Source organism: Tachyglossus aculeatus, chromosome X1 (genome assembly GCF_015852505.1).
Source record: "Tachyglossus aculeatus isolate mTacAcu1 chromosome X1, mTacAcu1.pri, whole genome shotgun sequence".
In the NCBI taxonomy this organism is placed as follows: domain Eukaryota; kingdom Metazoa; phylum Chordata; class Mammalia; order Monotremata; family Tachyglossidae; genus Tachyglossus; species Tachyglossus aculeatus.
In genome coordinates, this window is record NC_052101.1 from 72,304,343 (window position 1) to 72,330,566 (window position 26,224).

The window sequence follows — 26,224 nt, forward strand, 5'->3', positions numbered from 1 at the left end:
CAGCTCAGGGCTGTGTTACTAGGGAACACAGAGGCCAGAGTTCCTAAGCCAAATTGTACTTTCCAAGCACTTAGTACAGTGCTCTGCACAAAGTAATCACACAATAAATATGATTGAATAAATAAATGAAATATCAAGTACTAAAATGGAACAGATCCATATGCATAGGCAACACAGAAAGGAGAGGGATTAGGGGAAATGAGTGCTGAGTCAAGGAAGGCATCTTCGAAGAGATGTGATTTTAATAAGTCTTTGAATGTGGGGAGAGTGGTGTTCTGTCATTCATTCATTCAATCGTATTTACTGAGCACTTACTGTGTGCAAAGCACTGTACTGTCACATATGAAGGGGGAGAGAATTGCTGGCTAGGAGGAGGATGTGGGCAAGTGATTGGAGGTGAGGCAGACAAAATCGAGGCACAGTGAGTAAGTTGGAATTAGAGGAGTGAAGTGTGTGGATTGGGTTGTAGTAGGAAATCAGGGAGGTAAGGTAAGAGGGAGTGAATTGACTGAGTTCTTTGAAGCCAATGGTAAGGAGTTTCTGTTTGATGAGGACATGGGTAGGCAAATCACTAGAGGTTCTTGGGAAATAGGGAAGACATGGACTGAATGGTTTTCTAGAAAAATGATCTGGGCAGCAGAATGAAATATGGGATGAGACTGGAGGCAGGGAGGTCAATGAGGAGTCAGAGGCAGTAATAAAGTATGATAAGTATTCGGATCAGTGTAGTAGCAATTTGGATAGGGAGGAAAGAGTGGACTTCAGCAATGTTATAAAGGTAGAACTGACGGAATTTGGTGGCAGATTGAATATGTGGGTTAAATAAGAGAGATGAATTGATGACAATGTCAAGGCCATGGGATTGAGAGACAGGGAGGGCAGTGGTGCTGTCTACCGTGATGGGAAAGACAGGAAAGTACAACGTTTGGGTGGGAAAATGAGGTCATGTTTAGTTTGAGGTGTCAGGAAGACATCCAGGCAGAGAGGTCCTGAAGGCAGGAGGAAATACAAGACTGTGAAAAAGGAGAGAGGTCAGGGCTGGAGAGGTAGATTTGACAATCATCTACGTAGAGGTGGTAGTTGAAGCCGTGGGAGCGAACATACTCCCCAAGGGAGTAGGTGCTGATAGAAAAGGTTACCCAGTTCTGAGCCCTGAGGAACCCACCTGCCAGAGGTTGGAAGGCAGAGGAGGAGCCTGTGACAGAGACTGAGAAGGAGCAGTAGCAGAGACAGGAGGAGAACCAGGAGAGGACAGTGTCAGTGGAAACCAGGGTTGAATACTGTTTCAAGGAGAAGTGCTGGTCCATTGCCACTGGAGAAGGCAGCTGAGAGGTCGAGAAAGATTCATTCATTAATTCAGTGGTATTTATTGAGTGCTTACTGTGTGCAGAGCAGTGTACTAAGCACTTGGGAGAGTACAATATAACATCAGACACATTCCCTGCCCACAGTGAGCTCATAGTCTAGAGGGAGAGACAAACATTGATATCAATAAATAAATAAATAAATAAATTACAGGTATACACATATGTGCTGTGGGGAAGGGAGGGAGATAAATGAGGGAGCTAGTGTGAGTGGTGTAGCAGGGAGTGGGAAAAGAGGAAAGGAGGATTCATTCAGAGAACGCTTCCTGGAGCAGATGTGCCTTCAATAAGGCTTTGAAGTGGGGGAGAGCAATTTTCTGTTTGATATGAGGAGGGAGAGCATTCCAGGCCAGAGGTAAGATGTGGGTGAGAGGTCAGTGCTGAGATAGATGAGCTCGAGGTACAGTGAGGAGGTTAGCACCAAAGAAACAAATTGTGTGGTCTGGGTTGTAGTAGAGCAGCGAGGTGAGGTAGGAGGGGGCAAGGTGATTAAGTGCTTTAAAGCCAGTGGTGAGGAGTTTTTTGCTTGATGCTGATGTGGATGGGCAACCAGTAGAGTTTCTTGAGGAGTGGGGAAACATGAACTAAACATTTTTGAAGGAAAATGATTGAGGCAGCAGAATGGATTATGGACTGGAGTGCAAAGAGACAGGAGGCAGGGAAGTCAGCAAAGAGGCTGATACAATAATCAAGGTGGGATTGGGTAAGTGCTTGCATTAATGTGGTAGCAGTTTGGATGGAGAGGAAGGGGCAGATTTTGGTGATGTTGTGAAGGTAGAACTAACATGGTTTGAATGTGTGGGTGAAACGAGAGAGGAGTGAGTCAAGGATAATACAAAGGTTATGAGCTTGTGAGACAGGAAGGATGGTGGTGCCATCAACAGTGATGGGAAAACGAGTAGGAGGACAGGGTTTGGGTAGGAAGATAAAAGTTCAGTTTTAGCCATATTAAGTTTGAGGTGAAGGGAGGGCATCCAAGTAGAGATATCTTGAAGACAGGAGGAAATGCGAGAGATCAGGATGGAGATGAAGATTTGGGTGTCATCAGTATAGAGGTGATAGTTGAAGCCGTGAGAATAAATGAGTTTTCCAAGGAAGTGAGTGTAGATTGAGAAGAGAAGGGGATACAGAACTGAATCTTGAAGGACACCTACAGTTAGGAGATGTGAGGCAGAGGAGGAGCCTGTGAAGGAGACTGAGAATGAATGGCCAGAGAGATAAGAGGAGAACCAGGAGAGGACAGTGTCAATGAAACTGAGGTTGGGTAATATTTCCAGGAGAAGGGGGTGGTCAGCAATGTCAAAGGCAGCTGAGAGGTCAAGGAAGATTAGGATGGAATAGAGGATTTGGCAAGATGGAGGTCATTGGTGACCTTTGAGAGAGTGGTTCCAGTGGAATGAAGGGGCTGGAAGCCAGATTGGAGGGGGTCAAGGAGAGAATTGTAGGAGAGGAACTTGAGGTAGTGGGTGTAGATATATTGCTTGGAAAGGTGGGAGAGTTAAAAAGGGGGCAGGAGGAGGGAAGGATTGGAGAGGAGGTTTAAAGGAGATCATACTTGATGGTTTCAGTTCTATCGTTAAAGTACATAATAATAATAATAATGATGGCATTTATTAAGCACTTACTATGTGCAAAGCACTGTTCTAAGCGCTGGGGAGGTTACAAGGTGATCAGGTTGTCCCACGGGGGCTCACAGTCTTTAATCCTCATTTTACAGATGAGGTAACTGAGGCACAGAGAAGTTAAGTGACTTGCCCAAAGTCACACAGCTGACAATTGGCGGAGCCGGGATTTGAACCCCTGACCTCTGACTCCAAAGCCCGTACTCTTTTCACTGAGCCACGCTGCTTCTCTGCTGCTACATGGCCAGGTCATTAGGGGCAGGCAGGACTGGAGGTTTTGGGAAGGACTTAAACATCTGCAGCAGTTTGTGTAGGCAATGGGTATATCCCTAAACTCCTGGAGGTTTGGGATAATGTATGGGAGTTTCTCCAGCTGCAGACCTGGATGAATTTGGGTATGCAGATTCCTGTTGGTAATTAGGGCAGTTTTTCCACCCACACCCAGTTAATTCAGGCCCCAAATAGTTTGCTGTCAGGGACGTGTGGCTTTTACATGCTAGGTTTGAACTTTTAGAACGGATATTCCTTGCAAAGGCAGTTTGGGAAGCCTGGTCAATAACCATATTCTACTTGAGTAGCCTTCTCTAAACAGTATTATGTTTTATGAAATTTTCATGGAAAATTAATCACTGGAGAATATTCATTCTTAATTAACTTTTCTTAAAAATTATAGCAATGGCAGCACAGTGTTTATTCAAAAAAATGACTGAACAAACTACCAATCATGCCGTTGTTTTCACATGCCAATGGATCAGTTAACTGCCATTGTTAACCTGGTTTAGTCAATAAAATATTTTGGAGGTTTTTCAAGATGTTGCCATTACTTCCAGATAATGAAAATCTAATTCTTTGCTCACTTTGTTTTATCTCCATTGGCTAGGTTATTATTAATTAGTTCTTTATAGCACATTAGCACTGAGTTATCATGATGCAATAATAGTAAAGGTTTGCAAAGATAAAATGTTCTAATTATGGACTAAAGCAGAGTAGTAAGCAGTTTTTTAAATGGATTGAGTTCTGGTAAATTGAAGCTGGTCTCTTTCATATGCATGCATAAAATTTGAGAAGATGACTATTCTCAATTTGTAGCCCCATCCTTTTCCCTAAATGTATTTTAACTGATTTTACATTTATTAATTTAGCCTAATTCACTCAAATGGACTAGTAACTAATGAAAAGGCATGGAGATAGGATGGCAATCCTTAGACAGTCAAGTGGCTGAAGGGAAATGGGCCTCAACCTCACACTCCTTCAATTTTCTCTTAATGGGAGAAAAAAAGATGAAGTGTTGTTTTTGGAATGATCTCCTGTTATTTCCTATTGAAATGAAACAGCTCTTTAGTTTGCAATCACCAAGTGCCTAACAGTTTGTCATCATATGTGATTGGGAGCATTGGTCCCATATTGTTTCACCTTTGTTTCTACTACATAGTGCACTTAGAAGGCCTCCTGATGGGCTGTCAGTGGGTTACTCTATCAGTCAATCAATTAATCATATGTATTGAGTATTTATTGTGTGCAGAGCACTATACTAAATGTTTGGGAGGATACAATATAACAGAGGTGGTAGACATGTTCCTGCCCACAATGAGCTGACAGTCTAGAGGGGGAGACAGACATTAATGTGAAAAGATTATGGATATGTAAGTGCTGGGAAATCCCCTTGGAAGAGATGTGCCTTTAATAGGCTTTGAAGGTGGGAGAGTGAGCATCTGTGGGATATGAAGAGGAAGGGTGGTCTAGACTAGAGGCAGGATGTGAACAATTCTAGAACAATTCTTTGTTAATTGTCATTAATTCAGATGCTTATCTGGCTGTACCATTAGCACTTATTCTCACTTCTCAGTCTTACAGAGGGATTGCCTCCAACCAAACAATGGAGTGTAGTTGGAAAAGACACACTAAATTACCTCCAAACCAAGTCTACCTTTGATTAAGGCCCACTATTGGGTAGGGACTGTCTCTATATGTTGCCAACTTGTACTTCCCAAGCGCTTAGTACAGTGTTCTACACACAGTAAGCGCTCAATAAATACGATTGATGATGATGATGATTATGGGACATTTTCATTGCTTACACATAGTCTACCTTCATGTGCAGCATCCGAATGGAACAGTGGTCAGTGCTGGAACAATCATCAATTACTGCTGTCACTTGTGCTGCAGCAGTTCTCACTGTAATCTTGCCAAGGGCCACCTGAGCCAAAGTACCTGACACCAATTTGGGGTATTGTAGGAGTCGTGATTCTGCCTTGGTTTACCCTTGTGTGCCCCCATCTCTGAGTTATGCTATTTACCAAGTATAGTAAAGGGTGGAGAGATAATTCTTTCTCCCTCCAATTAGACCCTAAAAAGATGCATAGGGCATCTTGATACAATGCTGTTGTGTATTGGAAAGCAGTGTGGTTTAGCTGATAAAGCATGGGCCTGAGAGCCAGGGTACCAGAGTTCTATTTATGGCTCAGCCACTTGCCTGCTGTGTGACCATGGGCAAATCATTTAACTTCTCTGTGCCTCAATTTCCTCAACTGAAAAATGTGGATTCAATAACTCTTTTCTCTCTTTCTTAGACTGTGAGCCCCATGTGGGACAGGGCCTGTGACTGACCTGATTCACTTATATCTACCCTTAGTAGATACCCTTAGGGCTTAGTACAAAGTTTGACACATAGTATTTGCTTAACAAATACAATAAAAAAATTGCTCCGTCCACCTGTTACCCAGTGCCTCCTACTTTCCACTGGCTGGAAATTTACTTGGGTTCTTTGCTCCTGAAGAGAATCTAGATTATTGTGCTTTAAAGCTGGTCAGTTTAATTTTAAGATAATTCACCAGATTTCTGCTTCATTTTGTGATTTCATGCACGAACAATGTACTGTAGCTGGGCACCAGGGATATAAATGAAATAACTGGAGCAGAAAAAAGGAGGCATTTCTGAAAAATTCTGATAATTGTTCTTGCCTTTAAGTTGAAGCCAAACATACTTTTCCAGCTCTTTTTAGCTTTTTAAAAATACAGTAATTAACAAATTTTGCAGCCAAGCTGGTATCGATTCTAGAGTTTGGTGTCGAGGACTGCCTTGTTAGAGAGAGCTCTCCTTACCATCCGGCTTTCCAAGAAAAGCAAAAGCACCAAACCTTTTCATTCGAAAAGATTACAGTCATTCCCTATGTACACACTCCATATTTACATTCTCAAGGGTGTAAAATAATTACCCAGGAGATAAAAGTGCAAGGTTATCACAGAAAAAAGTGTTTAAAATCAGCAGGCACAGAAGGTATTGTTTGACAATGTGTCAAACTACAGTGTATTCCCCTTTCAAGGTATATTTCTAGGTAATGTTATTAAAGTGCACCATATGGCTTCTTTTGTGAGGAATGAATAAAAATATGACTTTAGATGGTGCAGGTATTTCTTCTTTTTACTTGAAACATTCCTTAACTTTGAAATGTACAAGTGGACCATGGAGAGAAACACCTTCTGTAATTTTCTTCTAATAGCCCCAAACTCTTTCTCCAAATTACTACAAAAGCAATTCAGCAATTTTAGTGCCCAGATTGATGAAAAAGTGCATATTAAGCTTTTTAAAATTAATTAAAAGTAGTGAGGATAGAGTCATCGTAGTTTAAGTTTATAAAAACAAATAACCCTTGAAAATGAGGCTGCCTTGTGAGACTGGGTGGTAGTATGGGTTAAAACAGTTAGTATTCATTTCATATATTAGTTTTGCAGAAGTGTTAACACAATTCTAATTACTGGTGGGTGCAAGAAAGAAGAAAGAAGCAGGGTTTACTATAGGATTTCAAATTAGACTCGACGAACCATTCAAGAATATTCTCAAGGGGAATAACCTCAGAGGAAACAGAGGATGGACAAAATGCACTAATAGATCTTTTGCAGGTGCTAATTCTTAACCCTATTTGCAGCCTATCTAATTTTATCCCAGGTGAATAATGATTAGAGTCACTAGCTCTGATGCCATTTGGTGTGGGAGGAAGTAAAATTCCAAAGGTTGTTGGTCCTGCAGACCAATCTGTAATATTTACTAAGCATGTATTTTGTGAGGGTACCATACTAAGAATTTGGGTGAGTACAGCATTAATAGACACAATCCTTACCCCAGAGGATCTCACAATCTAGTGAAGGAAACATACATTGAAATAAATTACAAAAGCAAAGAAGAAAGAGGAGTGGATATATAGGTGAATTAGAATGTAAGAAATGGGGCATGTAAAACAGTATGTACAAAAATGCTCCAGGTGGTTGTGAGTAAACAGGTTATTAGTTGGCAAAAAAAGTGCTGAGTTCTTAACAATTTTACAGTTTGATCAAATACGGTAGTTAAAAGAGGAAGCGTCAAGGAATGTGCCAAAGTTGTGGGCTTGAGAGACAGAGAAGATGGTAGTGTCAACTGGAATTGAAGAATTAGGGAAAGGCAGGAACTAGTAGTCAAGAAACATGCCAAAGGTTAAGGTTAGGAAGATTTGCTATGAAGAGCCTGGAAAAAGTCATGAAATGTGTTCCTGTAATAATTGCCACAAAAATACAAATTTGTCAGTTCTGTGATGTTTTCAGTGACAGTGTATGGATCTGAAATCTGGACAGCAAAAAAAACAGGATAGAAAGAAGGCTTTTACAAATACCATAGAGTAGCAGCATGGCTTAGTGGAAAGAGCACGGGCTTGGGACTCAGAGGCCGTAGGTTCTAATCCCAGCTGCACCACTTGTCAGCTGTGTGACTTTGGACAAGTCACTTAACTTCTCTGTGCCTCAGTTACCTCATCTGTAAAGTGGGGATTAAGACTATGAGTCCCATGTGGGATAACCTGATAACCTTGTATCTACCCCAGCGCTTAGAACAGTGCTTGGCACATAGTAAGCACTTAACAAATACCATAACTATTATAATTATTATACCATGGACAGCCCCAAAAGCAAACAAATGGGTTTTGGAGCAAATTAAACCAGAGTGGTCTTTGGAAGGCCAAATGACTTGATTTAGATTAGCATACTTTGAACACATAATCAGGACTAATTCTCTGGAGAAGACACTAATGCTAGGAAAAGTCCAGGGAAAACGTGGAAGAGGCAGACTGTCATCTAGATGGATAGAAACCATAACAGCGATAATGGGAGAACCATTAGCAAGATTACGGATTATGGCAGAAGACAGGACGTTCTGGAGAAAATATATCCATAGAGTTGTTATGAATCAGAAACAACTCGACAGCACTTGATAATAATAATAATAATCATAATAAGGATTTAGGAGAGAAGATGTGGAGTTAAATCTTGGACATATTGAGCTTGAGGTTTGGGAGGGGGATACGTGTGAGCTCATGGGCAGGGAACATATCTACCAACTCTGTTGGATTGTACTCTTCCAAGCACTAAGTAAAGTGCTCTACACACAGTAAGGGCTCAATAAACCTAGATTTGAGCTTGGAACTGAGCCTTGAGGGATACCCACAGTTAGGGAGTGAAAGGCAGAGGAAGAGCTTATTAAAATGACTGAGAAGAAGAATCCAGAGAAGTTAAGAAAACCAGGAGGGACCAGAGCTGGAGGACTCTGAATAGCTGTTTGGCAGGGCAATAGGGAAAGGTAAGTCATTAAAAAAACTTTCATTTTAATTTTCCTACCCTAGAAGTTTGCCCCCCTGCAAATTAGTTCTGGCGATTCTTCTCAGATCAACTGCTTAGTACCGTATTCTTAAAATTTGACATTTTCTGCACCTGTTTCTGATGCATATTATTGAAAGAAAAAAAAATAGAGATTATTCTGCTTTCTACCTAAGGAGGGGCTAGGGGTTGAGGGGGCACTTTTTTCCAATGTTAAGAAATGCAGTAGAGTTTTTCTTGCCATGTTGACATAGAAAGCATTATATTGTCTGAAGCATTTTGAGCATCGGTTGTGTGTAGAGCACTGTCCTAGAGGCTTGAGAAAATACACTAGAGGTAAATCACATGTTCCCGTCCTTTGAGGAGCTTACAGTCTAATAGGATCAGTAAGTTGACACTGTTTGTCACCTGAACTAGATAAAAGTGAGAGTATAGATATAGATAAAAAACAAAGCCATTAAATAAATACATTAAAAAAAACCCAACAGATATATGCCTGAGGGTTAAGATGGTTAATAGTTTGGTTTATCAGGAAGATGAGGAATTAGTAAGGGAATGACTCTTGGAAGAGGTGATACTTTAGGAGTAGAAGGATTTGGTTTGGGATTGCTGAGGGAAAAGTTGGGGTCTCGGGAGTAGGTAAGCATGCTACGTTTCTTTGTAACTATTATCTGTAGAAGTATATTGGAGCATATTCAGAGAATGCTGTCTTTTTCATTCAGAGATAATATTAATGATGGTGAAATTTCATCCATTTATGTGAGTGAGATTGAACAGACCTAAATATGCTGATACCTCATTCTACATTTTGCTTATTCATTTATTCAGTCATATTTATTGAGTGCTTACTGTGTGCAGAGCACTGTACTAAGCGCTTGATGTAAAGGTTGCCCTTTCCTCACTTCCATTTGCCACTAGCAAAGCCTGTTATACCTGTCTGTCTCTTCCTCATTCAAGGTGAAGAGCATATCCCTAAATAGGATTTCTGAGGTATCCATCAAGGTATCCATCATTGGTGCCTCTTCAACCACCTATTTGAACAGAAATTTTAGTTGGAGTAGGATAAAGAGTACAGCCTGGCAACTTGATTTATTTCTGTAGTAGGGTTAATGGTTTAACGTTCAGCCATCTACACTCTTTCCTGGGGTTCTCCAATGGCCAACAGTCAGATTTAAGGGTGCTTTCTGTAGCTGTGGAATGGTAGTAAAGATTGCTGTGGCCTTATACAGAGGAAATGGAATCATAGTCCATTGTTGAGGGTCTCCCTCACTTTCACAAGAGGAACCATGGGGGCGGGGGACCTTGCCTAATTATGAACCAGAGTGGAGGCCGCTATCCAGATTGAAATAGGTATTTCATTCTGCAGAAGTAAGCTGGGATACAGAAGATGGAGAGACAGTTATCACTGATATAATTGTGGGATGGAGTAGAGGCCAAAGTGGAACAGTGTGTGCTCCATGAAAAACCCTTTGAGGCATGAAGTAAAGCTTTTCTTCCCAGAGGTCTTACTTCCATTATCTCCACACTGCTACGTTGGGAGTAGGGAAGCAGTGTGGCTTAGTGGAAAGAGCACAGGCTTGGGAGTCTGTGGTTGTGAGGTCTAATCCCGGCTCTGCCACTTGTCAGCTGTGTGACTTTGGGCACGTCACTTAACTTCTCTGGGCCTCAGTGACCTCATCTGTAAAATGGGCATTTAGACTGCGAGCCCCACATGGGACAGGGACTGTAACCAATTGGATTTGCTTGTACCCACTCCAGTGTTTAGTACAGTGCATGGCACATAGTAAGTGCTTAAATATATGAGAAGCAGCATGGCTTAATAGAAATAGCCCGGGATTGGGAGTCAGAGGTTGTGGGTTCTAATCCCAGTTCCGCCACTTACCAGCTTTGTGACTTTGGGCAAGTCACTTCTCTGGGCCACAGTTACCTCATCTGTAAAATGGGGATTAAAAGTATGAGCCCCACCTGGGATGACCTGATTGGTGTATCTATCACAGCACTTAGAACAGTGCTCGACACATAGTAAGCGCTTAATAAATACCATCATTATCATTATTTATTTATATACTTATTTTGCATAGCATAAGCACAAAATCATTCCTGCTGTAAGAGTCACCCAGCACTTACAGAAAAAAGCAGCAAGCTCACCTATATTACACTTTTCTTCTCCCTGTATTGCACATCTTGTTCAGTAGCATATTAAAGGATATTAAGCATATCATTAGACTGGGCAATGGGAAAAACATGAGGGGTTTCTGGCATGATGATAGCATCTTTGGACAGTCTGCTGTCTAGATTGCAGAATTCATTGATAATCTTCAGTTCTTTGTCACCACTGGATATCTTAGTTTGTGTAGAGGGACATCTTGTCCAGGTTAGGCCAACATCTCAGTCTTCTTAAGACTGAGTCTTAAGTCTGAAGACTTAAGTCTTCAACACCAACTCTCTCCTCGACCCCCTCCAGTCTGGCTTCCATCCCCTACATTCCACGGAAACTGCCCATTCAGAGGTCACCAATGACTTCTTGTTTGCCACACTGTGGACCACCCCCTTCTCCTCAACACACTATCCAACCTTGGCTTCACAGACTCCGTCCTCTCCTGGTTCTCCTCTTATCTCTCCGGTCGTTCATTCTCAGTCTCTTTTGCAGGCCCCTCCTCCCCCTCCCATCCCCTTACTGTGGGGATTCCCCAAGGTTCAGTGCTTGGTCCCCTTCTGTTCTCGATCTACACTCACTCCCTTGGTGACCTCATTCGCTCCCACGGCTTCAACTATCATCTCTATGCTGATGACACCCAGATCTACATCTCCGCCCCTGCTCTCTCCCCCTCTCTCCAGGCTCGCATCTCCTCCTGCCTTCAGGATATCTCCATCTGGATGTCTGCCCGCCACCTAAAACTCAACATGTCCAAGACTGAACTCCTTGTCTTCCCTCCCAAACCCTGCCCTCTCCCTGACTTTCCCATCTCTGTTGACGGCACTACCATCCTTCCCGTCTCACAAGCCCGCAACCTCGGTGTCATCCTCGACTCCGCTCTCTCATTCACCCCTCACATCCAAGCCATCACCAAAACCTGCCAGTCTCAGCTCCGCAACATTGCCAAGATCCGCCCTTTCCTCTCCATCCAAACCACTACCCTGCTTGTTCAAGCTCTCATCCTATCCCGTCTGGACTATTGCATCAGCCTTCTCTCTGATCTCCCATCCTCTTGCCTCTCCCCACTTCAATCCATACTTCATGCTGCTGCCCGGATTGTCTTTGTCCAGAAACGCTCTGGGCATATTACTCCCCTCCTCAAAAATCTCCAGTGGCTACCAATCAATCTGCGCATCAGGCAGAAACTCCTCACCTTGGCTTCAAGGCTGTCCATCACTTCGCCCCCTCCTACCTCACCTCCCTTCTCTCCTTCTACAGCCCACCCCGCACCCTCCGCTCCTCCACTGCTAATCTCCTCACCATGCCTCATTCTTGCCTGTCCCGCCATCGACCCCCGGCCCACGTCATCCCCCAGGCCTGGAATACCCTCCCTCTGCCCATCCGCCAAGCTAGCTCTCTTCCTCCCTTCAAGGCCCTACTGAGAGCTCACCTCCTCCAGGAGGCCTTTCCAGACTGAGCCCCCTCCTTCCTCTCCCCCTCGTCCCCCTCTCCATCCCCCACCTTACCTCCTTCCCTTCCCCACAGCACCTGTATATATGTATATATGTTTGTACATATTTATTACTCTATTTATTTATTTATCTTGTACATATCTATTCTATTTATTTTATTTTGTTATTATGTTTGGTTTTGTTCTCTGTCTCCCCCTTCTAGACTGTGAGCCTGCTGTTGGGTAGGGAGTGTCTCTATGTGTTGCTGACTTGTACTTCCCAAGCGCTTAGTACAGTGCTGTGCACACAGTAAGCACTCAATAAATATGATTGATTGATTGATTCTTAAGATTTATTGTCAATGCATAGTACTTTGCAGAGTCTAGAAAGCATTTCATAATCAATTGCACTTTCTTGGATGTGTGCTTTTAAAGAAGACTCATCAGTGTTTAGGAGCTGTTGTGTGAATCAGGAACTTTTAATGATGCTCTCAGTCTGTTGGTTGAGCGTTTTCCCAGACAATCATTATCATATGTTCTTTTAGCATTTCCCAGATTCCTTGCTGCATCCTTGAGCGCGGCTGCCTGGAATAGGTATATTGATTGGTCTATCAAGTGTAAAGTGCTCAGAAACCCGTGTTGCCCAAACATGTAAGTTTCTAGAGGACCAGTGCTTAGTACAGTGCTCTGCACACAGTAAGCGCTCAATAAATATGATTGATTGATTGATTGACTGGAATTGTGTCTGTGTCTATACTTATTTTGCATAGCTCAAGCACAACACCATATAAATATAGGTGCTTATAGAAAATTTTATTTCTTTGCAGTAATTTGTTGCATGTCTGGAGGTGTGCACATAAATTAGAATTTGATGTACTCCCCGTATCCAAAACGTTTTCTCTCACCTTGAATAAAATGATCCACAAGAGTTGGCCAAAGACAGGTTAGGGAAAGTAGGCACTGTTCTAAAGTACTCCTAGAACACAATTAGTTCTCAGTAATACACTTCCATGTAGCTGAATTAATTTATGCTGATGCCATGGCCTTCAAAACGATTACAATCCTTCATTCCATTTCCACTGTATATTGCTCAGCAAACACCAAATTAACTTTTTTCCTGTTGCATTTCCATTTAAAGAGATCTTTAAAACCAGAATATTTTGTTTTTGAAATTATCTGAAGGGAAATGATTTCATATCTATTAAATATTCTAATAAAGCAAATACGTTCCATCCTTCTTGCTTTTTGTACAAAGTTTGAAAAAATGTCAGTACGTTGCTGATTGTAAAGGGAATGTGTTGGGGAACTCGTTGTTAGAATAGCCAATTTATATCTTGGCACTAAAGAGATCTAAAACCAGTATATTTACAATTCTAGAGTGTACCTATTCCAAAAGAAGTGAAATTAAGTAATCAACAGTGTGGGTTTTTTGCTGACCCGTCTAAATAACATATGCAGTGCTAATAGATTAGATATCTTCTGTCTGCTATCCTTTTATTGGATTCCATAATAAAGTGCAATTTAAAGTACACAACAATATGCCTTTCTTGAAGTCTAGTCAGTGATTATTGAACACAGTGCTATGTGTTCCACAGCAATAAGTGAACCTGCAAATAGGGCAGAGAATAGAAATTTTCATCTGCCTTGCAAGTAGAATAAGGGTTTCTGTGAATGTGGTAGGAGGATGTCCCCAACCTTTTTCACAATTTCACGAATTCCACAGTTCATCAAGGCCACAGTTTATTACATATGACATACTCATTTTGCCTTATTTGAGGCACTGTATTATGTAAACTGCAAACATATACTGTGTTTTCCTGTGGACGTTAATGTCATACTCAATGGTAACATAGGGGACAGTTGTGTCTGCTGCTTAGAATGATGCCCAGAGACATTCTGTTCCCCAGTCACAGTCTTATCACTAACCCCAGCCGGTGAGTGGTCTTACAACTTTGTGCTGTGGCCACTGAAGACCAGGTAAGCCAATGTTGAGGATAAGAATCATGTATAACATTCCTGAATAATAATAATAATAATGGCATTTTTTAAGCACTTGCTATGTGTCAAGCACTGTTCTAAGTGCTTGGATAGATACAAGTTGATGACATTGGTCACAATCCCTGCCCCAAATGGGGCTCACAGTCTAAATTGAAGGGAAGAGTCAATCTCCATTTTACAGATGAGACAGCTGAATCACAGAGGAGTTAAGACCATGAGCCCTATGTGGGACTGTGTCCAACCTGATTTGCTTAGAACAGTGTCTGGCATATAGTAAGGGCTTGCAACAAATACCATTATTATTATTATCACTGGGGTTGATAGAAAATTATCATGTCAGAAACAGCACTATTATTTTTGTAATAGTGATATTTAGAGCCAGTATTGCAGCCCTGAGTGAAACCAGACCACCTGTTAGGCAGTTTATGGAAATAGGTTCCAGAGAGAATAATAATGAGTGTTATGGTATTTGTTCAATGCTTTCTATAGGTCAAGCACTGTTCTAAGCACTGGAGTAGATGAAATGCTAATTATTTATTCATTCATTCAATCGTATTTATTGAGCGCTTACTGTGTGAAGAGCACTGTACTAAGCACTTGGGAAGTACTAGTCGGCAACATATAGAGATGGTCCCTACCCAACAACAGGCTCACAGTCCAGAAGGGGGAGACGGACAACAAAACAAAACATGTAGACAGATGTCAAAACCGTCAGAATAAATAGAATTTTAGCTATATGCATATCATTAATAAAATAATTATAGTAGATATGTACAAGTAAAATAAATAGAGTAATAAATATGTACAAATATATACAAGTGCTGTGGGGAGGGGAAAGAGGTAGGGCAGATGGGGGTGGCAATGGGGAGGAAGAGAAGAAAAAGGGGACTCAGTCTGGAAAGGCCTCCTAGAGGAGGTGAGCTCTCAGAAGGGCTTTGAAGGGAGAAAGAGAGCTAGTTTGGTGGATGTGTGGAGGGAGGGCATTCCAGGCCAGGGGAAGGACGTGAGCCGGGGGTCGACGGTGAGACAGACGAGAACGAGGCAGAGTGAGGAGGTTAGCATCAGAGGAGCGGAGGGTGTGGGCTGGGCTGTAGAAGGAGAGAAGGGGGGTGAGGTAGGAGGGGTGAGGTGATGGAGGGCCTTGAAGCCGAGAGTGAGGAGTTTTTGCTTGATTTGTAGATTGACAGGCAACCACTGGAGAGTTTTGAGGGACACAGTCTAATTCAGAGGGGGGGTGGACTTAAACCCCCATTTTACAGATGAAGTAACTGAGACAGAGAGAGGTTAAGTGATTTTCCAAGTTCACCCAACAGGTAAATGGCAGAGCTGGAATTAGAACCCAGGTCGTCCGACACCCAGGCCTGTGCTTTTTCCAATAGGCCATGTTGATACCATCTTCTGGAGAGGTTTTTTCTCCACTCAGATGTAGGCTTCAGAGTCCAACAATAATTGGTTTCAAATCTGCCAAAATTACTCAGAGGCATTAGAGATAATTTATTGACAGGAAGATTACATCTACCATTATCAGTTCTTATTCTCCCATCAGGACAGGTAGCAAGAAGACAAATTCCCTAAGGATTGGAACAGATTGATTACAGCAGATTTTGTCATGTAAAATTTCATTACACATGAAGGCCCCGATTCTGAAACCTAGAAAAATTAATATTGAAATCATGAAATTGGAAAGCTAAGGATTTTTTACTTGGGTGCACCTGATTGCTCACATGGGGGGTAAGAGGGAGTCCACCCAGCATCTGGTGGTCAGCTCTACCTGACCATCCCAATAGCACCTTCATAGCATTTAGAATGCTTGAAAGGTTATAGCAGTTTGTAACCCAGGACCATGGTCTGGAATGGTAAAGTGTCCAAGTACTGTTTTTGTTAATTAGTTAAATATTTTCTTCAGTTGTTGAATTTCTAGTGTATTGGGTTTTTTATGGCATTTCTTAAGCACTTACTGTGTGTCACACACTGTTCTACGTGCAGAGTTGATAGATACAAGTTAATTAGGTTGGAAACAGTACCTGTCCCTCATAAGGCTTACAATCTAAGTAGAAGGGAGAACAGGAAAACTGAGGCCCAGATAAGTTAAATGACTTGCCCAAGGTCACAAAGCAAGCATTTGGCACAGCCAGATTAGAACCCAGGTCTTCTGATTCCCAGGTCAATCAATCAATCAATCAATTGTATTTATTGAGTGCTTACTATGTGCAGAGCACTGTACTTAGCACTTGGGAAGTACAAGTTGGCAACACATAGAGACGGTCCCTACCCAACAGTGGGGTCACAGTCTAGAAGGGGGAGACAGAGAACAAAACAAAACATATTAACAAAATGAAATAGATATGTACAAGTAAAATAAATGAATAGAGTAATAAATACATACAAACATATATACATATATACAGGTACTGTGGGGAAGGGAAGGAGGTAAGGCGGGGGAATGGAGAGGGGAAGGAGGGGGAGAGGAAGGAAGGGGCTCAGTCTGGAAAGGCCTCCTGGAGGAGGTGAGCTCTCAGTAGGGCCTTGAAGGGAGGAAGAGAGCTAGCTTTGCAGATGTTGGGAGGGAGGGCATTCCAGGCCAGGGGGATGACGTGAGCTGGGGGTCGACGGCGGGACAGGCGAGAACGAGGCACAGTGAGGAGATTAGCGGCAGAGGAGCGGAGGGTGCGGGCTGGGCTGTAGAAGGAGAGAAGGGAGGTGAGGTAGGAGGGGGCGAGGTGATGGACAGCCTTGAAGCCGAGGGTGAGGGTGAGGAGTTTCTGCCTGATAAGGTCCATGCTCTTTCCACTAGGCCTTACGGCTAGTTGTTTTTGTCATTCAGTTATTGTTCTCTCTGTCTGCCTTTTGCCACTTAGGTTGTCAGTCCTGGGTAGACCTGAGATTTGTCTGATTGGATTTTCTTACATCTAACCCAGCGCTCCTCACAGTGTGCTTTGACATAGTAAATGCTTAGTAAATATCATAACTAAACTAATAAACTCAGTAATTGTGCATAATGTCATTCTGTAATTTTCAAAAACAATCTCTTACTAAGACCAAGATACATGAAATGCATCCAAAATATAAATTATGTACCCCAATTGATCATGTGTCATTGTTCAACAGCAAGCCCTGAAAGGTACAGTATTTAAATGGCAATCAGTTTGAAGGGCTTTGAATACTGGACCAATCATCAAACAATTGAATTTAATTTTTCCCTGGTAATGTAGCAAGTGTATTGTGAAGCAGCCACTAAAATATCCTGACAGTTCAGCATTAAGCCACTAAACTACTGGAGAATGAAGATTAATGAAAAAAAAAGCTAAGTGATATCAGTGTAGCCCAACCGGAGAAGAAAACTCCACCTGCCTCTGACAGTATGATCAGCCATAATAATAATAATAATAATAATGACATTTATTAAGCGCTTACTATGTGCAAAGCACTGTTCTAAGCGCTGGGGAGGTTATAAGGTGATCAGGTTGTCCCACATGGGGCTCACAGTCTTAATCCCCATTTTACAGATGAGGTAACTGAGGCAAAGAGAAGTTAAGTGATTGCCCAAAGGCACACAGCTGACAATTGGTGGAGCCGGGATTTGAACCCATGACCTCTGACTCCGAAGCCCGGGCTGTTTCCGTACTGTCGCCACTCCTAGATGGAGTCCTCTAGACTGTAAGCTCCTTGTGGCAGGAAATGTGTCTACCAACTCGGTTGTATTGTCCTCTCCCAAGCACTAAATACAATAATCTGCGCAAAGTAGAGTGATTGATTATGAATTGCAGTGTGCACCTTGGCTAAATGATTAGCCTGAAGAATATCAAGATTAAGAACTGACCTGCACTTGACAAGTCATACTTACAACCAGAGAGTCCCATCAGTGATATGTTGTTGCTAAATTCTCCTGCCCCATCATTCAGTGGCATTGATTGAGCACTTAGTATGTGCAGAACACTGTACTAAGAGCTTGAGTGGGTACAATACAACTGAATTAGCAGACATATTCTCTGTCTATAACGAGTTTACAGTCCAGAGGGAAACTCTCTTGCTCTTCAGTAGAGGTTTCTGAAAAGTGGAGAGGTGAATGCTGAGTGGTGCTTCAAAGTCTTGCAGCCATATAGAATCACTATGACTGAACTGTGGCTTTCAGCTTTGTCTTGTTTGATGACATGTTGGTACCCATTCCATTAGTCTTTAAAAATGACATAATCGGTCTATTGATTGGGTTTTCTATTTATTTGCCTAAGTGTGCATCATTGGACACATCCTGCCTCTGACCTGGAATGCCTCCCTCTTCATATTCAACAGAAAATGACTTTCCCCACCTTCAAAGACTTATTGAAGGCACATCTCCAAAAGGCTTCCACTGGATTTCCATTTCTCTCCATATCAAGCAAAGACTCCTCACGATCAGCTTTCAGTTCTCTGCCAAGTTTCTCCATCTTACATATCAGCCCTCTTCATCTACTACTTCCCCGTTACAAGTCTTCACTCTCCTCAAACCAACCTTCTAGTTCTGTCTCATTCTTCCAGTGCTTAGAACAGTGCTTTGCACATAGTAAGCGCTTAATAAATACCATTATTATTATTCTTCTGTCTTCTACCTCAGTCCTCTTGTCCACACTGATTCCCTAGCCTGAAACTCCTTTCCCAACCAAATCCAAGACACCACAGTTCTCTCCATTCCCAAAGTCCTCCTAAAATCCTACTACTTCCAACAAGCCTTTCCTGATTAACTCCCAAATCATGTCATTCCAGCAGCCACTTACCTCCAGCACCTAGGTACTTGTTTATTACCTTCCTCTGCACATGTGTATATATGTTTCGGTAATTGATCAATCAATTATTTACTCTGATTTCTGTACTTATAAAGATTTTTATACCTGTCTTACCTAGTAGTATTTGTTAAGCACTTACTGTGTGCCAGGAACTGTACTAAGCACTGGGGTAGATAAAAGATAATCAGGTTAGACACCTTCCATGTCCCACGTGGCACTCACAGCATTAATCCCCATTTTAGAGATGAGGTAACTGAGGCACAGAGAAGATAAGTGATTTGTCTGAGGTCACACAGCAAACAAGTGGCACAGCTGGGATTATCAATAATAATAATAATAATGATGGTATTTGTTAAGCACTTGCTATGTGTCAAGCACTGTTCTAAGCACTGGGGTAGATACAAGCTAATCAGGTTGGATACAGTCCCTGTCCCACATGGAGCTCACAGTTTTAATCCCCGTTTTACAGATGAGGTAACTGAGGAACAGAGAAGCTAAGTGACTTGCCCAAGGTCACCCAGCAGATAAGTGGCAGAGCAGGGATTAGAATCCAGATCCTTTTGACTCCTAGGCCAGTGCCCTATCCATTAGGCCAAGCTGCTTCTCAGACTCTTCTTAGAGTCCATGGTCCTTGTTGGCAGGGAATATACATCAATCAGGATTGAAGTGTGTCTTTTCCTTTTGAGATTTAGGGGATAATATGTTATTAAGAGGCAAAAATAAAAGCTGGTGCCAAGCTCTGTAGGTCAAAAATGCAACCTTGCAGAGAAGGATGAACTCTACATATGTAAAGTGTGGAAAGAATTGTATGTCTCTAGTAAGTCTTATCAGTCACACTGATGGACAAAATCTGTCTGTACCACAATCTTTGAAACCAAGGACAGCTGTGTATAAAAGAGCTTAGTTTCAAGCCAAATCAAATTTCATTTGCTTTGGAATACTCCGTGATTGATTTTTTTTTTATCTATACTCCACTGGAATTATTTTTGCTTTGTGTCATTATTCTAAACAACCTGGAAATTGTGATGCACAGTGAAAAACAAAAGATCAATATAAGCTTAAGGGGTGTTTTGTTAAATACTGTTTCACTTGAGAAAGAGAACCGACAAAAGATTCACATTAGTGAAATTAGGAAGAAATGTAAATATGGTGTTCTTGCCATCTGTCAGACAAATTAAGTCTCTACAGCATAGTAGTTTGTGTGCAGACCTTAATACATTGTGAAAGAGTTGTTATAATAGCTGCTGTTTAATCACTTAAGGCAAAACCTTTCCATTATGAAGAGTCTTCCATTTAACTCCAGTGATTTAGCTGAAGATCTCAATGTGAGAGAGGGTGATGGACATTTTAATAATTTCTTGTGTGTTGAAACAAGTGCTTCAAATGTGTGGCTCTTTATGTGGGTGGTTGTGAGAATAGACTGCCGACCCTCCTTTCAGGCATATGGCCAGGGATTTTCCAACCACCGGTAACAAAACTCTGCCTGTGCTCTAACCACGTTGATTTAGTCCAAAGATTCTAGTTTGAATGGCCACACACAAAAGAGTCTTCATCAGCATTTGCTGCCTAAACCTCAAGCGAATATTTTTTGACTCCGTTTATTACCATTTGGTGAATAATTTTGTTATGGGCTGAAAGGAATGCTCCCAAAAAACTCTAAAACATTCCACACTCATAGGTGGTATTTTGCAAACTGTTTGCATGTCACAAATATGTCAAATAACATGTAATTCCAAGATATATTATCCACTTATTTTTCAACTCAAAGATGCAGAAAAGTACCTGGGCAATCAATCAATCAATCAATGGCAGATCTGCCCTAATCAAATCTGTCTGATCTGACTATAACATATCCACCCCAGGGTTTAGAACAGTTCTGGTACATAGTAAGTGCTTAACAAATGCAATTATTCTCCTCATCCTCTTCCTCCTCCTCATCATCATTTATCAAATACTTTGTTTTAGACATATGAGGAATTATACAGGAAAGGTAAAACATGTTCCTTATGGTAGAGGAGTTTACCATCTAATATCACTAAAATTGCCTAGGGCTACTTGGCTTTTGAAGAGATGGATGTTATAAAGATCTTGAACAAGTATTTAAAGTGAAAGGCATTTCAGCCTCATAGTTCAGAGCAAAAGGCTGGAGGCAGATCTCCCCTCAGCTTCTCCTCTCTTTCCTCTTCCCACAGATGAGGGATTTGAGGGAGACTTAAAAACTAAGGCACTTCTCTCCCTGCTTCCAGGATGTCGTAATTGGAAGAGTAGTGACTTGGGGTTGAGTCTATATTTTTTTTCCTCTCTGCCAAAGTCTGGGAGGTGATTTTCACCTTCAATTATAAAAGGCCATTACAGAGAAAAAAGGTCATTTTTAAAAACTGTAAAGGTCACCTGTGAGGAGAACAAGAAAGTCGACAAAGTGGTAGGTTAGGTGCAAATGGAAAATTAGGAAGGGCCAGCAAGAATTTGAAGAGGGCTTTGCAAAGTATGTCAAAACTGTTAATAAAAGGCTCTTGAAATATATTAAAAACAGGAGGCCTGTTTCAGGATCAATAGGATCATTTGATGATTATGGGAGAAGAGGTACACTCAGGAATGAAAAAGAGATAACCGAGTTGCTCAGTGAATTCGTTAGACCTGTCTTATTGGGAAAGATGTTAGAAAGCTTCATCCTACCTTTTTTAAAAAAAATGTAATAATAATAATGTTGGTATTTGAGCACTTACTATGTGCTGAGCACTGTTTTAAGTGCTGGGATAGATGCAAGGTTATCAGGTTGTCCCACTTGGTCTCAGTCCCCATTTTACAGATGAGGTAACTGAGGCACAGAGAAGTTAAGTGACTTGCCCAAATTCACAGAGCTGACAAGTGGTGGAGCTGGGATTAGAACCCACGACCTCTGACTCCCAAGCCCGGGCTCTTGCCACTAAGCTATGCTGCTTCTCTAGAAAACAGATCAGAAGAACTGGATCAAATTGTGGTGATAGTGTACCCTGATTTAGGCCAAATTGGTGAACTAGATGTAAACAAATACACTTGAGAGTTCTGAAGGAACTCAGAGAGAAAGTCATAGAATTCTTGGCCTGTGTGTGTTAACCTATCTTTATAAATAGACCCCAGAGCTGAAGACTACCAGGTCATTAGAGCAACTCCCACATAATTTTTTTTTAAAAAAGTTTCCATAAACAGTTCTGAGAATAATAACCTGGTGAGTTTCACTTCTATACTTGAAAAATTGGTTGAATCTACGATCAAATTTAGGATCAGTGAGCACTTAGAAAAACATATCCTGTTGAGGAAAAGATTGTAGTTTCTGCAGGGAGAACCATACCTCACTAATCTTCTGGACTTTCTTAAAGGGGTCGATAAGCATCAACTACTGCACATCGACAGAAAACTGCCTAAAGGATAGAAGAAAATAAGTACTTTTCATGATGGAGAAGTGTAAATTGTGTGATCCTCCTGGGATTAGTACTAAGATTTTTTTCTTTTTAACATTCATGAATGGGTTGTGAAAGGGAATGATGACGGAATCTTCATTTGTGGATCTCACTAAGCGTCTCTGATAAAATGCCATGCAGGTTATGATAAACTGCAGGAAAATAATCTCATAAAGCTGAGTGTGTGGGTCAAAGATGGAAAATGAGCTTCAGTGTGAGGAAATAATAGGTAATGCACCTAGGGAAAAGTAATACAAACTGCAACCACATGGTGATGGATTCTGAGTTTTCAGTCACTTCTCAGTAGAGAGATCTTGGAATCAGTGTCATTCATTCATGCAGTGGTATTTACTGAGCTCTTACTTTGTCTGCCAGTCAACCTGTGCATCAAGCAAAAACTCCTCACTCTCAGCTTCAAGGCTCTCCATCACCTTGCCTCCTCTTACCTCACCTCCCTTCTCTCTTACAGCCCAGCCTACACCCTTTGCTCCTCTGCCACTGCTGTCGACCCCCGGCCCACATCCTCCCCCTGGCCTGGAATGCCCTCCCTCCACACATCTGCCAAGCTAGCTCTCTTCCTCCCTTTAAAGCCCTACTGAGAGCTTACCTCCTCCAAGAGGCCTTCCCAAACTGAGCCCCCTTTTTCCTCTTCTCCTCCCCATCCCCCCTGCCCTATCTCCTTCCCCTCCCCACAGCACCTGTATCTGTATATATTTTTGTGCAGATTTATTATTCCATTTTGCTTGTACATATTTACTATTCTATTTATTTTGTTGATGATGTGAATCTAGCTTCATTTTATTTGTTCTGATGACTTGACACCTGTCCACATGTTTTGTTTTGTTGTCTGTCTCCCCCTTCTAGACTGTGAGCCCATTGTTGGGTAGGGGCCGCCTCTATATGTGGCCAACTTGTACTTCCCAAGTGCTTAATACAGTGCTCTGCACACAGTAAGTGCTCAGTAAATACAATTGAATGAATGAATGAATTACCGTGTGCAGAGCACTGTACTAAGTGCTTGGAAAGTACAATAGAGCAAATTAAGGGAGGCATTCTCTGCTCACCATGGGCTCACAGCCTGGATGGGGGGCGGGGGCAGGGAGTTCAATACATGTAAACAGGCATCAATATAAATAAATAGAATTATAGATATATACATAAGTGCTGTGGGGTGGGGAGAGGGGGAAAGAGCAAAGGGAATGAGTCAGGGTGACGGTGAAGGGAGTGGGAGCTCAGGAAATGTGGGGCTTAGTATGGGGAGGCCAAATGGAGGTGATGTGCCTTCAGTAGGGCTTTGAAGCATGAGAGAGTGATTGGCAGATGTGAGGAGGGAGGGCGTTCCAGGCCAGAGGAAGGAAGTGGGCCAGGGGTTGGCGTCGAAACAGGTGAGATCGAGGCATAGTGAGAGAGTTAGTACCAGAGGAGCAGAGTGTGTGGTCTGGGATGTAGAAGGAGAGAAGGGAGGTGAGGTAGGAGGTTCAAGGTGATGTCAAGATGATAAAGCCAATAGTGAGGAGTTTTTGTTTGAAATGGAGGTGGATAGGCAACTACTAGAGGTTTTTGAGAGGTAGTGGGGGGTGGTGACATGCCCTGAATGTTTCTGTAGAAAAATAATCCAAGCAACAAAGTGATGTATGGACTGAAGTGGGGAAAGGCAGGATGTTGGCAGGTCACAAAGGAGGCTAATGCAGTAATCCAGGCGATATCGGATGAGTGATTGTATTAACATGGTAGTGGTTTGGATGGAGAGGAAAGGGTGGATAATCAATCAATCAATCAATCATATTTATTGAGCGCTTACTGTGTGCAGAGCGCTTACTGTGTGCAGAGCACTGTCCTAAATGCTTGGGAAGTACAAGATGGCAACATATAGAGATGGTCCCTACCCAACAGTGGGCTCACAGTCTAGAAGGGGGAGACAGAGAACAGAACATATTAACAAAATAAATACAATAGATACGGACAAGTAAAATAAATAGAGTAATAAATATGTACAAACATATATACATATATACAGGTGCTGTGGGGTAGGGAAGGAGGTAAGGCGGGGGGATGGAGAGGGGGAGGAGGGGGAGAGGAAGGAGGGGGCTCAGTCTGGGAAGGCCTCCTGGAGGAGGTGAGCTCTCAGTAGGGCCTTGAAGGGAGGAAGAGAGCTAGCTTGGCGGATGGGCAGAGGGAGGGCATTCCAGGCCAGGGGGATGACGTCGGCCGGGGGTCGACGGCGGGACAGGCGAGAACGAGGCACGGTGAGGAGATTAGTGGCAGAGGAGTGGAGGGTGCGGGCTGGGCTGTAGAAGGAGAGAAGGGAGGTAAGGTAGGAGGGGGTGAGGTGATGGAGAGCCTTGAAGCCGAGGGTAAGGAGTTTCTGTCTGATGCATAGGTTGATTGGTAGCCACTGGAGATTTTTGAGGAGGGAAGTAACATGCCCAGAGCGTTTCTGGACAAAGACAATCCGGGCAGCGGCGTGAAGTATGGATTGAAGTGGGGAGAGACAAGAGGATGGGAGATCGGAGAGGAGGCTGATACAGTAGTCCAGACGGGATAGGATGAGAGCTTGAACGAGCAGGGTAGCGGATTGGATGGAGAGGAAAGGGCGGATCTTGGCAATGTTGCAGAGCTGAGACTGGCAGGTTTTGGTGACGGCTTGGATGTGAGGGGTGAACGAGAGAGCGGAGTCGAGGATGACACCAAGGTTGCGGGCTTGTGAGACGGGAAGGATGGTAGTGCCATCAACAGTGATGGGAAAGTCAGGGAGAGGGCAGGGTTTGTGAGGGAAGAAAAGGAGTTCAGTCTTGGACATGTTGAGTTTTAGGTGGCGGGCAGACATCCAAATGGAGATAATGGATAATGGCGATGTTGTGAAGGTGAGACCGACAGGATTTGGTGACGGATTGGATATGTGGGGTGAATGAGAGAGCGGAGTCAAGCAACACACCAAGGTCATGGGCTTGTGAGATGGGAAGGATGGTTGTGCTATCTACAGTGTCAGGAAAGTTCAGGAGAGAACAGGGTTTGGGAGGGAAGATAAGGAGTTCTCTTTTGGACATGTTGAATTTGAGGTGGCACCAACTTGCCAACTTGTACTTCCCAAGCACTTAGTACAGTGCTCTGCACACAGTAAGTACTCAATAAATATGATTGAATGAATGAATCATCATCAATCGTATTTATTTATTTATTAATGAATGAAAGCACTGTTCTAAGCTCTGGAGTAGATACAGGATTATCAGGTTGGGAACAGTCCTGGTCCCACAGGGGGCCCTCAGTCTTAATCCCCATTTTACAGATGAGATAACCGAGGCACAGAGAAGTGAAATGACTTGGCCAAGGTCACACCATAGACAAGTGGTGGAGCCAGGATTAGAACCCAGGTCCTTCTGACTCCAAGGCCCAGACTCTATCCACTAGGCAATGCTGCTTCTCAATGTAAAATCCACATATGTGAAACTGGAAACTGAGGCACAGAAAGGGTTAAGTGATTTGCCCAAGGTCATATAACAGACAAGCATCAGGGCTAGGCATAGAACACAGGTCCTCTGACTTCCAAGCCCATGCTCGTTCCACTAGGCCACATTGTTTCCCACAAAGCTCACAGTCCATAATGGGAGGACATCCACTGGGACTTAGAGATAGTAGTTTCAAAAAGAAGAGAGACAGGCCTTCACAAAGTAGGTGCCAAGCTTATGGAATTGATCCTCATGGGAAGTTAATAATAATAATGGTACTTGTTAAGCAGTCACTATGTGCCAAGCACTGTTTGAAGCACTGAGCTAGATATAAGATAATGAGGTTGGACACAGTCCCTGTCCCACATTGGACTGACAGTTTAAGTGAG

The 26,224-nt window shown here is 42.5% G+C and overlaps 1 protein-coding gene across 4 annotated transcripts in view; it reads left to right on the plus strand.

Annotated features, from left to right (window-relative positions):
* FHIT (fragile histidine triad diadenosine triphosphatase) overlaps positions 1–26,224 on the plus strand; it is a 1,410,080-nt gene that overhangs the window by 1,089,522 nt on the left and 294,334 nt on the right. The gene's annotated exons all lie outside the window — the stretch shown is intronic.